Below are 15,909 nucleotides of genomic sequence, written 5' to 3' on the forward strand. Positions count from 1 at the left end.
GTGAAGGGGATCAAAAGTCTCAATCTTTCAATTATAAAAGAAATGCATTATGGGGATGTAATATACAGAACGACAACTGTAGTTAATAATATCATATTGCATATTTGAAAAGTTGCTAAGGGAACAGATTTTTAAAGTCCTCATCATAGGAGATGCTTGGGTGGCTCAGTGGTTGAGCATCTACCTTTGGCTCAGGTCGAGATCCTGGAATTCTGGGATTGAGTCCCACACTGGGCTCCTTGCAGGGAGCCTGCTTCTTCCTCTGCCTGTGTCTCTGCCTCTTTCTCTCTCTGTTACTGTCATGAATAAATAAATAAAAGTCTTTAAAATTTTTTAAAGGTCCTCATTATAAGAAAAAAAATTTCTGTAGCTATGTATGATGATGGCAATTAACTAGGCTTATTGTGATCATCATTTTGTAATATATACAAATATTGAATCATTACTTTCAGCACACCTGAAAGTAATATAATGTTGTATGCTGATTATACTTGAGTAAAAAACTGCTATAGCAAGTTTTATTGAAATATTAATTAGGGATACACATAATATACAAGATGCTTGTTAGAAAGCTAGAAAAGCATTACCTGACTATACAACAGAGCAAAGGACAGAAAACAAAAGAAAGAGGGTATAGTTGGTTGCTCAGTTGGTTAAATGACCAACTTTTGATTTTGGCTCAGGTCATGATCTCAGGATTGTGAAATTAAGCCCGTAGTCAGGCTCCATGCTGGACGTGGAATCTTCTTAAGATTCTCTCTGTCCCTCTCCCTCTGCCACGTCCCCCTAAAAAAAGAAGGGGCAATTATCTTCCTCCTAACAACTACAGAAATGTGCTTATGAAAAATTAATAAGTATAAAAAATAGAGCACAAAATTTATATATCTTATAATTTTATCAATGTAAATATTTATGTATCACAGACAAACAACAGAATAAGATTTGGGTGTTTAATATCAGGTAAATAAAAATCAAATTATTAATTACATGAGACCCATCTACATGAGAAGCCAATTGATGGCTTCTTTTTAAGTCTACATAAGAGAAGTTGGGTTTTCAAAATGAATTCTAGATTGTACAATAATTTCTTTTTAAAGAGAAGAAATTAAAATAAATTATAGTCATTATATTTTGATATGGATACCTTTAAAAGAATATTTTGGTATTTCTTCATAACCCGAAAGATGTGTGTGAGGCCAAAGAAGCATGGAAGTAAAAGCCTGTGGTTCATGTACATTTGCAATGTTTCTGTCCAGTGAAAATCCAAAGCACTATTTATGTCCAAAATATGTGAAGATGAAGCTTCCATTTAAACATCTTCTTTGTTAAACCTTTGGGACAAATATACACAAACAGAAAAATACTGGTCTACTGATTTTTAGATTTTATTTGTTTTTGCCAATTAGAAGACATGTGAACAATTTTATCTTATTTTTTAAATGAGATTTGCTCAATTGCATTATAAATTGCCAAAATTACAAATGGAGATTGGGTTACTTTTCTTATTGATGCTAATAATTTCAGACTTAAAGTTACAACTGCAATTAGTCACTAAAAATTAACACATTTACAAAGTAATATAATTAAATATAATTATAATTATATTATATATAGGGTATTGATGTATTCAGTAATAGAAACATTGGCTCTAACAGACAGAAATTAGCATGACAAGAAAGAAAGCTAAAAACATAAAATAAGATGTAAGCCGCATATCTTTTATCATAAGAGTAAAAATAAATTGTTTCAACTAGATGGACAAACAAAAAACAAATAAACCTCTCTGTGAATGTGTCAAATAACAAAATTCAACTCTGCTAAACAACATACAATTTCTGCTGATATGGTCTCAAAATGGCGATGAAAGATGCAAATTATTTCCAAATAAACAAATCATGCCAAAAGAGAGACATAAGTATACTATTTATAGTATATATTGAAGTATAATTTAAGGTAAGTAAAATAAAACAAATTTTGAACTTTTTTTTTTTCAAATTTTGAACTCTTATTGAAGGAGAGTTCATATATCAACCTATCTCTCAATTTATCTATGTAAGTAAAAAATACTAGAAAACAACAAATAAATGATGGGAATACAATATTAGAAAATATAACCATTCCTTATTAGTCAATAGAAATAATATTGGGGATTTATTACATTTTAAATTTATTAAGGATACTGATATGTATAGGTCTGGTTATATGCATCTACATAATACTTTCTTTATTTATGCTCTTATGGCCTTAAAGTCTGAAATAAATTTCCAAGACAGAAACAATACTGGCCTTCTTATTTTCTAAAATGCACAGTTTTATTTAACATTTATTTATTTATCACTTACGCTCCAGTTATTCTCCTATCCTCGGGGTATAATCGTTCCAGCACACAGCTCCTGCTCCTCTGGAGCTTATGTCCTAGTACAAGTCATGTGATTCTAAAAGAAAGCACATGTGAACCAGATAATATCAGGAAATGTTAAGTGCTATGGGAAATGGAATTAGGATGTTATGACCAAACATGGCTAAGTGGAGAATGGGGAAGGATTGATGCTGGGTGGCGAAGGGAGGTCTCCCTGAGGAGCTGGTGTTTGACTAGTGGGATTCCTGAATACTTGTAATATAAAAGCTAAACCAATATATGTTAAATAAAGCTGTGCATTTTAGAAAAATGCCTGTATTATTTTTGTTTGGGAAATGTATTTAATATTTTAAGGCCATGAGAGCATAAAATAAAATATAGCTGTATTATATACATGCATATACATAGGATGGCACCTATCAAAAAGTAACAAAAACACAATTCGGTGAGGAGATGGAGAAATTGGAACTCTTGTGTACTCTTGTTGGGATCATAAAATGATACAGCGCTGTGGAAAACAGAATGTCAGTTTCTCCAAACATTAAAAATAACATTAGCATATATCCTAGAAATTTCACTTCAGGGCATGTTGAAAGTAGAGTCCCAAAGCCATATTTATACACCCATTTCACGGCAGCATTATTCACAATAGCTAAGATGTCAAAACACCCGAGTGTCCACAAACAGATGAATGGATATGCCAAATGTGGTATATACATATAATAAATCACTATCAAGCCTTAAAAAGGAAAGGAATTTTAATATATGCTACAACATGGGTGAATTTTGAAGGCATAATGGTAAGTGAAATGAACCAGTTATAAAAAGCCAAGTACTGTTTGATTCCACTTGTATGAGTACTAAAAGCAGTCAAAATCAGACAAGGAGTGGAATGATGTTTGCCAGAGGCTGAAGGGAAAGAGACCCAAGGAATTACTGTCTTGTGGATATTAAGTTGTTGTCTTACAAGATGAAAAGGATTCTGGAGATGGATGGTGGTGAGGATCGCACTTCATGAATGTATTTATTACCACTGAACTCTACACTTAAGAAGGGTAAATTTTGTTTGTGTATTTTACCACAATAAAAAAAAAAATGAAAAGAGTACATTAGAGCTTTTCTGAGTAGCACATTTTTACACTTGGATACTTCCACAATCGCAAGGACAAAATGAAAACACATAAAATGAGTAGTTTTAGAAGAAAAAATATAACAAATTTATGAAAAATTGGGGGGAAATGCATGAAGAATATCTCTCTGTTGCCCTACCATGGTGTCTCAACACAGGTAGTGAAGACTATTTCTTGAGCTTAATCCTTTCACATCAGAAAACATCTTGGTAAAAGCCAGTCCTTTCAACTAATCCGGACCCATCCAAAGGATTCTAGTACAAAATGGCAGCTGGCTAGTAGCCTTTCATAAAACCTCTTCCAAATTCCAAATAAAACAGGCCACACAAAGGAGAAATTTGGAAAATAAGACACTAAAAAACAGCTCGCCAGTCACCCTAATAGCAGAACATTGGCCCCATCTTCACTCTTAGGCAGATGGAACAGAATGGAAAATCAACTGCCCATTCTGCCCCCAGTATAGCTAGGCTTTATCTCATAAAACTGTGGCCAATGCACAGAAAAGCAATTTCTGTATCCCAGGACAGTGATGTGAGAACTCTGTCTGTGGCCCACCACGTCCACTAGCCTCCCCTGTACCATCACTTTCTTCCCACAGTAAAGTTATGCCCCAAATTCTTTTTTTTTTTTTTTAAGATTTTAATTATTTATTCATGAGAGACACACAGAGTGAGGCAGAGACACAGGCAGAGGGAGAAGCAGGCTCCCTACGGGGAGCCCAACATGGGACTGGATCCCAGGACCCTAGGATCATGCCCTCGGCCAAAGGCAGACGCTCAACCACTGAGCCACGCAGGCATCCCATGTGCCCCCCAACTCTTTAGAGAAGTCCTACTAATTCCTATTCCTTGTTAGAACACCTTGCTCTTCCTGCCTCCTTTGCCTGGTACACTGTGAACCCTCCTCTCTTTAGCACTCTTCATCTACTGCAACCATGTTTAACTTCATAAACTGATTGTGAAAATAAGCAATGGGGACCTAATTACCATGGCTTAATGTGGTTTATGATGTGAACTAACAGCATCCTCTGATCACCTTTTCTCTTTCCTGGGCCCAAATGCTATGACCCCTGTGACATGCAAATACTGTTCTGGAATCCAATTTGAATGACCTTTCCTCTATCACAGCGTTTCATTTTGTAATATCCTCTAGGTTTATTAAAAGTTCAATTAGTTGAAACATTCGATTTCCCTCATTCCCAAGAGACTTTCTCTCTGGCCCTCTCCATAAGTGTACGGTAATTGGAATTCGTGGAGAAGTTAAAAATCTGTTCGTTCCGCCTTCACACTTCATTTCTATTTTGAGAGAGTGCTTTCCTCTTTGCTTTGGGAATCTTTCCAGCAATATTTAGAGGCCTTCTCCGATCAACCTCGGCTGAACTGCGTGTCAGTGGGAAGCCTGACGTTAGAATGGGTCGTGCTCCGTCTCCGGTGGTTCTTTCTGGAAGCTCTGATGATGTACTAAAACTTCACCCTTACGGAGGTAGTTGGGGGTCTTTTTCACTAATTGTGCAGGACATTTGCTGTATTCCTGTCATCCGTAGCCTACTGACCTTGGCAGTGTTGGTGTTTCCTTTGGGACTGACCCTCCAATCTCTTTTTATGTATATACAGTTTTATCTCTTTGTCTTTTTGTTTTACTTTTTGGGAGATTTCTTCAATTCTATTGAATTAAAGTGATTATACACACACACACAGACACACACACACACATATATACAGAAACGTACATGTAAATATATATTTATATTTATATATATATATATATATATATATTTGTAAGGTGCCTTCTTCAACCACACCATGACCTCCTGTCATAAGGATATGAAAAATTTGTTTTTCTTTGTATAAGCTTCTGTTGATAAACCCTGATGGCCTAGTCACATGAATCAATCCCCTCACCAAAACTTTCAATGTCTTTTTTTTTTTTTTTTTTTTAAATCACTCTCAGTATTTAAAAACTCCTCTGCTTCTTGTGAGGTTGATCTCAGGTTACACTGGGTTCTTGATCTTTTGTGATAGTTACTACTGAGTAAAATCTCTTTATCACCTTACATTGGTATTTGGCTTCTGTTTTCTTTGACAGTGGAGCTCTTTAATTTGGAGAACTGGTGTCGCAAGATCTATCCTAGAACTCTAGGAAGAGTAGATTCAGTTTCTTTAGAGATACATCTTTCATTATTTTGCTGAGGCAATAAAACCCCTGCCTACTGTCCATTCTGCTTTGGTTATGGAGGGGCTAGGGCCAGACTTGACCCTTCTGCACACAGAACTGACCTTCTGCTAACTCCCTGCTTATAATATGATGCCTTGTGCTTGCACACGTTTATGACATCTCCGAGTCCCTGGCCTGTCTCTTCAAGTTACTCACCCCCCCTTCTCATCTGTAAGCATGCCCTCTACCATGCACACCTTCTAATCTAAGCATACTTTACCGGCCTTTGCTAATTCCTGTGCCTCTCTCTCTACTCCCTGTCCTTTAGAATGTTATGGAAATACACACCACAGAAGGGCCTAATCAATTATATGTGTTTTAAGGGTTTATACCTTTTATAGTAGAATCATTATTCTTTTTTTTTTTTTTTCATTATTCTTATCTTAAAGAGAAAGAGTGATGGGCGCCTAGGTGGCTCTGCCAGTTAAGTATCTGCCTTTGGCTCAGGTCATGATTCTGGTGTCTTGGGATTGAGCCTGAGTCAGCAGGGTGTCTGCTTCTCTCTCCCTCTGCACCCCTCCCCCACTCACAAGGTAGAGTTCACATGCACTGTCCATCTCTGTCAAATAAATAAATAAAATATTTTAAAAGAGTGAAAAGACAGAAAACAAATGTGTGTATACTAAAACCTCACCCTTACGGAGGTAGTTGGGGGTCTTTTTCATTAATTGTGCAGGACATTTGCTGTATTCATGTCATCTGTAGCCTACTGACCTAGCCTCTTGGTTTATTGAACCAAGAAATACTATGAATACTTCTCATCTAATATAACAGGAAATTTTTCTAGGAAAACATGAACTACCAAAGATTTACCAAGATGAATTCTCAAAAAAGAGAAAGCATTCGGTGTAGAAAATGATGATCATACATTTTTATAAATTCTCTTTAAAGAGTAGGTAATACAGATAGTTTTAGAGACAATGATTTTAACCTTTAGGAACCTAATAATTTCAAGGGATATAAATTGATCTAGTGAATAAAACAGTTGTGGGTAATTTCCTACCACGTCATTTCAAAGTTAGAGTGTAAGATTATATTATTGAGATGTTGATTTTTGTTCCACCTATATGTTTGAATATTCTCATAGTAGTAAAGTAGTTGAATCTATTTTTTTTTTTTTTTTCAAGGATATTTGCAGTCTGAAAGCAGAATAGGCAATGACTCCTGGGTCACTTGTGAAAGATTCAGCTTATTTGAATTTTGCTAAATATCTTGGTAAAAAAGGAAGCTGACTAGGGCACCTGGGTGGTACAGTCTGCCAAGCCTCCTATTTCTTGGTTTCAGCTCAGGTTGTCACCTCAGCCTTATGAGATTGCACCTTGCCTCAGGCTCTGTGCTCAGCGTGGAGTCTGCTTGAGATTTTTTTTTCTTATCCCTCTGACCTTCCTGCTTGAGCTCTCTCACTCTCTTTCACAAATAAACAAACAAATCCTTAAACAAAAAAAAAGCAGGGAGAACTGACCATAAAGGGCAATAAGAAAAAGGGGTGGAGAAACACAGAAAGAGAGACAGAGAGGGTGGAGAGACAGAGTGAATCAGAGAGACAGAGAATATTACATTGAGGACAATAAACTCTGAGCTATGTTCCACTCTTTGGAACTTAATGATCCCATTTTTGAGAACAAAAACTAATAATTGCATGATCTAGCCTTTGAAAATTAAATCAAAATAAACTCTTAGGTAAATTAGTGAGAAAATATAGAAGAGTACAAATAAAAATAAACAGAACAGTGAGAATTTACAAGATAAGTGTTGACTGCTTTGGAATTGGAAATGTATTTATGAAAATATTTCAAAAGCTGTTTGAAGAGATAAATTTCCTAGCAAAGTGAAAATGGTCAAAAGTAAACTCTGATATATCAAAATTGATGATAAAAGAAATAGAGAATGTTGTTAGGGGAAAAAAAAAAATCCAGAGATCCACAATACTTCACAGATGGACAAGAGCCATATGGCTCTAATGCCTTCTAAATTCTCTGCAACAGGGAAAGATGGTGTCTAAGTTCTTGTTGCAAGTTATTCTCATGGAGAGAACATGATTTTGATATGAAAAATTACATAAATATGTAAACTATAAAATCATTGTAAAACTTTAATTATGACCACAGATTAAAATTTTCAAATAAAGTCCAAAGACCTTCATCAAAGAAGATATACAGTTGACAAATAAGCATATGAAAAGATTTTCCACATCATTTGTCATCAGGGAAATGCAAATTAGAACAGTAAGATACCATTACACACCTATTAGGATGCTGAAATTCAAAACACTGGCAATGTCAATCGCTGGTAAGGATGTGGAGAAACATTAGCTCTCATCCACTGCTGGTGGGAATACAAAATAATACAGTAACTGAGGAAGACAGTTCAGCAGTTTTTCATAAAACTATACGTATTCAGATCATAGGATCCAGCAAAGGAGTCGACACTTAGAGCTACCCAAACACTTGCATCCAAATATTTATAGCAGTTTTATTTATAATTAACAAAACTTGGAAGCTACCAAGATGTCTCTCAGAAGGTGCATGGTAAATAAACTGCAGGTCATCCAGATAATTGAATAATATTTAGTCATAAATCAAAAGGAGTTAGGAAGCTATAGAAAAATGGAATAACTTTAAATGTGTATTATTAACTGAAAGAGACCAAGAAGGCCACATACTGTATGACTCCAACTTTATGACATTCTGGAAAAGCAAAACTGTGGGGACAGTGAAGAGATCAGCTGTTGCTAAGAGCCAGAGGGGGAGTGATGAATATATGGGGCAGATAGTTTTTAGGCAGTGAAACAACTCTGGGTAATATTATAATGAGAGATATGTGTCATTATGCATTTGTCCAAACCCATAGGATGAAACAGAAACTATGGACTAGGGTCAACTGTAGTGTAAACCATGGACTTTGGGTGATTACGATGTATCAATATTGTTCATCAACTATAACAAATGCAACACTCTGTTGGGGAATGTCCATAAAGGACGAAGCTGTGCATATGTGGAAGCAAGAGATAGACGCAAATTACTATACCTTCTTCTTAATTTTTTTGTGAAACTTAAATTTAAAAAAAAGTAAAGACCCAACATTTTAATTTTCTTTTTAAAAAGATTTTTATTTTTAATAATCTCTACACTCAACCTGGGGCTCGAACTTATAACTCCAAGATCAAGAGTTGCACGCTCTATCAACTGAGCCAGCCAGGTGCCCCAGGGCACCAAAATCTTAATTTTTAAAATTCAAGTAAAATATTCATAGACATAAATATGGAATATAATAGAAGAGTAATTTCCCAAGAATATATGGGAGTTATACCTGGTAAGAGATTTAAAAAAATAAAGAATAATAAAATGATTTATTACACTATATTCAGATAGAAAAAAAAAAGTGATTATCTTAAATGCTGATATGCCTGTGAGTAAAGTCAGTATATAATCTTTTATTTAACAATGCTTAATGAAAAAAAGAAAAAATAAAAATGCTTAATGAAAAAATAATAATACACTTATCTTCATAAACATCTGTACATTTACATGCAAAGTCTCATTTTTACTCTATCTAACATGACACTAATTTGGAGTATAATATGTGTGTGTGTTTTGTTCACACAAAATTGATTATACTTGACTCTTTACAAACAAAAATGGAATCTTATATGCATATAATATGTAAAATTCCAGTGTAACATCATGAGGATTAAAAAGTAAAAACTTGCTAAGAACCATGTGAATTTTTTAAGAGCTAAAATTGAAGTTTCTTTCTTATTATGATAGTAATGTCCAAACCACTCCAAAGCAAATAGATTTTACCATATGAAAACCAACAACTGGCAGAAATGACATTTAAAAATTACCCTTCAAAAGTTGAAATAAGGGCAGCCTGGGTGGCTCAGTGGTGTAGTGCCTCTTTCAACCCAGGGCGTGATCCTGGAGACCTGGGATCGAGTCCCATGTGGGGCTTCCTGCATGGAGTCTGCTTCTCCCTCTGCCTGTGTCTCTGCCTGTCTTTCTCTCTGTGTGTCTCATGAATAAATAAATTAAAAATCTTAAAATAAAAATAACAATTGAACTGTGACAATTTTGAATCCTTAAAGTAATAATTCTTCTAAACTAATGAGTTATAGGTCAGTAAGAAAAAGAATTCCAGTAGGAAAACAGGCAAAGGACATAAATTGACTGCATACAGGAAACAAATTATAAATGGTATATTAAATATGAAAACAGCAACACCACCACACATAACAAGAAAAGCACAAATTAAAATTTTAATGAGATACAGATTTTCAAGTGCCTGGTTTGCAAATAACTGTGTGGTGATTGGAGGGCACACACTGGTCTTTTTGGAGGGTGGTTTCATGGGCCTGTCAAGTCAAAAGACCAATTCTTTTTACCTAGACACATGCCCCATAGATTGGGCTTTTAATATGTATATATCACACGTCCCTGAAGACACTCCTTTGATTTTAATACTAAAGAACCAGAAAAGCTTAAAATTCCATCAATATAGGATTGCTAAATAGGTTTATTATATTTATACATTGGAATAACATATAAACAAAAAAAATAAAGTTACCTCTTTATATGCTAATATATAATTATCTCTGAGATCTATATTTTGGCAAAATAGCAAAACTCAAAGCAATGAGTAATCTATGAGAAAAAAGAATCTGATTTGACACAATTTATATATGAAAATTCACACATAAGATTGTGTGGGCAAAGAATATTTCTGAAAGAACACTGGTGAACAGTGAGTGGTTGCTCTGGGGCAGGAAACTCAAAGGCCGTTAGCCAGGTTAGGAAATAGAAGGAGAACCTTAAACCACTGTGACAATTCAAGACTATGAGGAACACAGGGGAGTATACAGTAAGTCAGCAGGAGTGAAGGTTGTCCTGCTCTTCCAGCCAGGTCGCAAGGCCTGGACCTCAGTGGGACAGATGCCTCCAGGTAAAGTGTGAGGCACGGCCAGTCTCTGGACTTAGGGCTTCCTGAACAACCTGTGCCCCATCCCACCTCCCTACCCCTGGCTGGATCCCGTGTTGTAGGGAAATGGCTTTTTCATCATCTTTGCTGTGAAACCTCTTCTACAGGAACTATCACAAGAAGTGGAGGGATCGTTTCTGCTGCCCTATAGCCATGGGGCCTGGCAAGCCAAGAGTCCAGAGGAGGCTGACCAGCAGACAGGTCACCAATACAGTTCGGGAGTACGGAGGTAAGTCCCAGCAACATGGACAGGTGTTCAGACTCACACCTGCAGCCAGAGCCTCAGGATGCCAGTCCAGCACACTCTGAGCAGGAGGACCAAGACTCATTACATCCTCAGGATATCTGCACAAGATGGAAGGCCTATGTAATTAAGAACAGGACATTGAGAATAACATTTTTCTTCCAAAACTATTTGTTGTCTTTCATGCAGAGGAAGGCTGCTTACAGTATCAAAAATAATGTAAAAGGACTGTAGAACCTGGCAAAGGACCAAAAGGAGAATTGAATTAAGGGAGAAATACTTTGTTCCTAGGTGGAAAACATCACTATTTCAAACATGTCAGTGTTCCTTAAATTCATATTTATATGTTACTTTTTCAATGAAACTCTCAATATCATATTTTTTTGTTCCCTGACAAAATGATTGCAGAATCCATCTTGAAGAGTAAATATTTGAGCGATGTAGTGAAAATATTGACAATGAGAAACAGTGCATGAGGATCCAAAAGACAAGATTATAACTACATAAATCTGATATCTGAATTACTTCCAAAACAAAGTAGATTTAGGAGCCCAGAAATAAAGCATAATGGTCATAGAGTATAAGTATCTGGGTGGCAGGATCTGTCTTATTCACCAGGCCTGGCTTTCTCTGCCTCTTTCTCTCTGTCTCTCTCTCTCCACATCCACACACACTCACACATGCATTTGTGCAAAAACACTCAAATGTAAATGCATGTTTTAGTTTATTAACCAAAAGAATGAATACGAATAACAGGAAAGGCCAAAATTGTTGTTATTTCCTTAAGTGTGTATAAGAAATTAAAATTATACATTTTTAAAACACCAAAAATTTATGTATATTTAATGCTTCAGAAAAATACTCATAATATTCACCTACATACGAAACCATTAAAATTTTACAAACAAAAAGAATGCAAAATCCCAGTGCAAAAATGGACATGGGATATGAGTAAACAAGTCACAAAAGTAAACAATGTAAAAGAGAAATTAATACTTTAGGGTTGTTAAATTTATGGACATATGGACATATATAAACAACTGTGGCAGAAAGAGTTTGAAATTCACTGTCAACATTTTTAAACTGTACATTTTCTCTGACTTAGCACTTCCACTTTTGGAAACTAGTCGCATGCAAGCATCTGGGTGATGACAAAATTTTATCCAGATGGGGCATTTTACAGTATTATTTGCAATAACATTTGTCTTTTAAAGAAAACAAATGTCAAAAGAAAACTATGATTAATGAAGTTAAGATGTAGTAGGATCAGTATGAACCCTCTAAAAATGTGAAATATACACCAAAATACTGATTTTAAGTATCTTTCAGTATTTCAAAATTATGATAATTTCCATCTTCTTTTGGTGTTTCTCCTATGTTTTGAGATCTACACTGAAAGCCATATAATGCTAAATAATTTGCTAAAGCAAATTCTCAGAGAACTGTTAACCAATTAATATATATGGCATAACCATACATTTTTTTAAAGGTACATATCTTAGCTTTAATATGTTTGATTGTTAAAAATTATGAATTAAAAAATCCAATAAAAACCCAATAAATACATATTCTTGGATATTTAAAGGTTAGTGGAAATTTTAAATGACTACTTGTCCTGACTTCACGAAGATATATCCAATAATTAAATTCACAGTTATCAATCCTCAAGGATTTGTTCCCTGCTTTTGCTCTTATGGTAATGATTTCTGTTATGACTTTGTGAACCAAAAATGTATCTAGAGTCTTCTCTTCACATTGAACACTTAGAAGACACTAGAAAGGTTTATTATCTCAGAATCACACCATGAAATTGAAACTTTTCATGTATTCTATTTTCATAGGTTTATCTACTTAATATAAGCCGTTAGATTAAAAAGTGAAGTATATAGAGATTTGTGGTAGTTCTACAAATGAAAAATATAAAACAATTTACCTAACAGACTTAAATTTATGACAGTGTGCTGTCATGAAGTATTACCTGAGCCACAGTTTTTTAATCTTCTTCCTTACAAGTAACTTAAAGTGTGAAGACACTACTTTTTTACCCTGAAGTATTCTGGAAATATTTCCAGTAGAAAGAAATAAGACCTACAAGTCTTATTTTTATCTGCAATGGGATGTTTACTTGATTTTAATGTGATTTCATTTCTCTCCTTAGTCTGACAATATGTGGTCTCAGGAAATTTTTTGCTTCTTGTATAAAATAATCACCACATTTTGTATATTTGTGTAAATAAAGAAAATATTATACATAAATTATTATACATAAATTATTATGTATATAATATAAAATATTTGTATATTTATAATAATATAATTGAATTTATGTATAACACAATTTATAATATTATTATAATTATTATAATATAATTATATAATTTTTATGCTTATACTGAGTATAAAGAGTATTCACATAACACTAAATAATGCATACTACGCTTTGAACAGCATGTAGAGACCACCTGCATTCTTTGGCTCACGACCCCACTCTTCCATCTTCAAAGCCAGAATCACTGGGGTAAGTTCTTCTCATGCTGCCATGTATCTGGCTCTGTCTTCTAATTCTCTCTTCTAATTTTAAGGACTCTAGAGATTACACTGGGCTCACCTGGATAATGAAGGGTAATCTCCTTGTCTTAAGGTCATATGATCAGAAACTTTAATTCCATCTTAATCCTCTTTCATCATCCAACCTGACATCATCATAGGTTCTGGGAATTAGGATGTAGTCATCTTTGGGAAGACCATTATTCTGCCTGTGATGGATAAATTAGTTATTCCAGTAATTTCTGTAGGATAAAATTTTTGGCCTTTTAGTGATTGAAACATCACACAATTAGACACGTAAAATAATATATAGACATATAAATATAAAAAATACAACTAGATAAAAATCATATTGCTGAACATTATGGGAATTTGATTAGAAATACAGGATCTTTGCTCAAAAATACAAGCTTCTGGGAAATAGGGAAAGTTTGGTAAAAAAATTAGTAAAAGAATATATTGAAACAAAACTGGTTGAGAGAAGAAATTAAATTGAAGAATTTTCAGCGAGCAGTATCTTGTTAAATTGTTATGTATTGTACTTACACAACAGTAGCTAGATAGATGATAACTTTCTAGCCACACATCTGTTCTTATTGTAGTCCATTTCTCTTGTGTGAGATCCATTAGAAGTCACAAAGGAAGGGAAGTGAGGAAAAGGGGAACATGTCATGGTAGTGGTTATGGTCATTGTCATCATCAAAGGGTAAGACATTCATTAGATGCTTTACTTTTGTTATTAAATTTTAATAATATTAATACAAACAATTATACACTTCACAAGTGAGTAAATTGATGCAGGGAGATAAAATAGACTATCCCAAATTACATAGCTAAAAAGGGGCATTGAAGAAGGATTCAAACCCAGTTCTGTTTGACCGCACACCTGAGCCTTGTCCATATCACAATGCCACAGAACAGTAGAAAGGCAGCAAGTCCTCATTCTCTTTGCCAGGCTTTACGTATATCAGACACCCTGTCAATTGAATTAGGCTAAGATGAGTCCAAACGGTACTTCAAACTATTCTCTAAGACACCTGAAAACAACAAATGAGCATTTCTGGGAAATGCTAGAAATGAATAGAAGCCCAGAGATCTCCTCTTCTCATCACTGGGTAAGAAACATGGGAGTCTAGAGACCAGGAGTATGCCCACGTGGGTAAGTGATTTTTTTTGAAACATAGGTCTCTCTCCCACAGATCTGTTAGCTGATTATCCTCTCTAGGGGAGAGCCCAGGCACTGTTGCTTTCTTGAATACGAAGGAGAATGTTGCCTCTCGTCGAGCTCCTTTACCATGAGATACTGGGATAATCCTCCAGAGTAGCTGTTGGAATAGGTCACAGTCCTCTCTGGTGCTCAAAGGGTCTGCATTTGCCGAACATTGTTAGGCAGTATCAGTGCAAGTGTCACCGAAAACTGCATCAGACAAGCATCCTTCTCATTTCCAAATCCATCTGGTCGTCACTATGCCCAGATAGTGTTGGTGACCCGCTTCTACCACCGTCTGTCTGTAGGATGCTCTTTATCTAGACTCTGCCCACAATATTGATGGGGATGAGGAAAGCATCTATGTGAGGGTGGCCTGTGTCCTCGCTCCTGTTACCCCCTGCCTGAATTACGTGGTGTTCATGAAAGCCTGAAACAGGGACAAATGCTCTCTCACAGATAACTTCAATTCTACCAGAGAAGAAAATATAATTGGAGAGTCCAGTGTTCTGTGTAACTTATTTAGCAATTTCTACTCTGATTCTGCTGATGCCCTGCACTGCTAGGTGAGAGAGGTTTTGTTTAATTCATAGCAACAAGTTTAGAACTCTGTAAACATTATCTTCTCCCTCACATTTATTACCACTGTTTCAATTCAGTGGAACGAACGTTTATTTATACAGTACCACTGGTTTGTAAAATATTCATGACTCCTTGCATTACACAGATAGGTTAATATTATGCTTTCCTTAGAGCTCTGGCCATAGAAGTTTCATATGCTTGAAATGCTGACCACTTTCCAGACTTTGTAAATTTGCTTTCAGGCAATTCAAATTGGTGTACATAAGTCATGAAGACTCAGGCATTCAAGCTATCAAACTATTTTAAAGTCTTACCCCTGTGGGATCAGACAGTTAGAGAATCCCAAATGGGGTATGAGTCATGGCTGTAGACCAAATGCCTTACTATCATAAGAAAAGTATGGGAATTTCCAGACAGCCCTCTTCAAGTTTTCTTATTTCTGCCAGGAGAGTGACCTCACTGACCTCATTGACAGCCCATCCTCACCTACAAATAAATCATGCACTTGTGGAGCACGGCTGTAGGAGAATATGTCTGATAGGGCTCTCTGAGCCCAAGCCCTCTAACCTGGAACAGGGATGCTGAAGTGGGGGTGGAGGAGCTGCTGAGTAGCCTTCAGCCTTAATTAAGCAGATACAACCAAATCTGA

Source organism: Canis lupus, chromosome 18 (genome assembly GCF_011100685.1).
Source record: "Canis lupus familiaris isolate Mischka breed German Shepherd chromosome 18, alternate assembly UU_Cfam_GSD_1.0, whole genome shotgun sequence".
Classification (NCBI taxonomy): domain Eukaryota; kingdom Metazoa; phylum Chordata; class Mammalia; order Carnivora; family Canidae; genus Canis; species Canis lupus.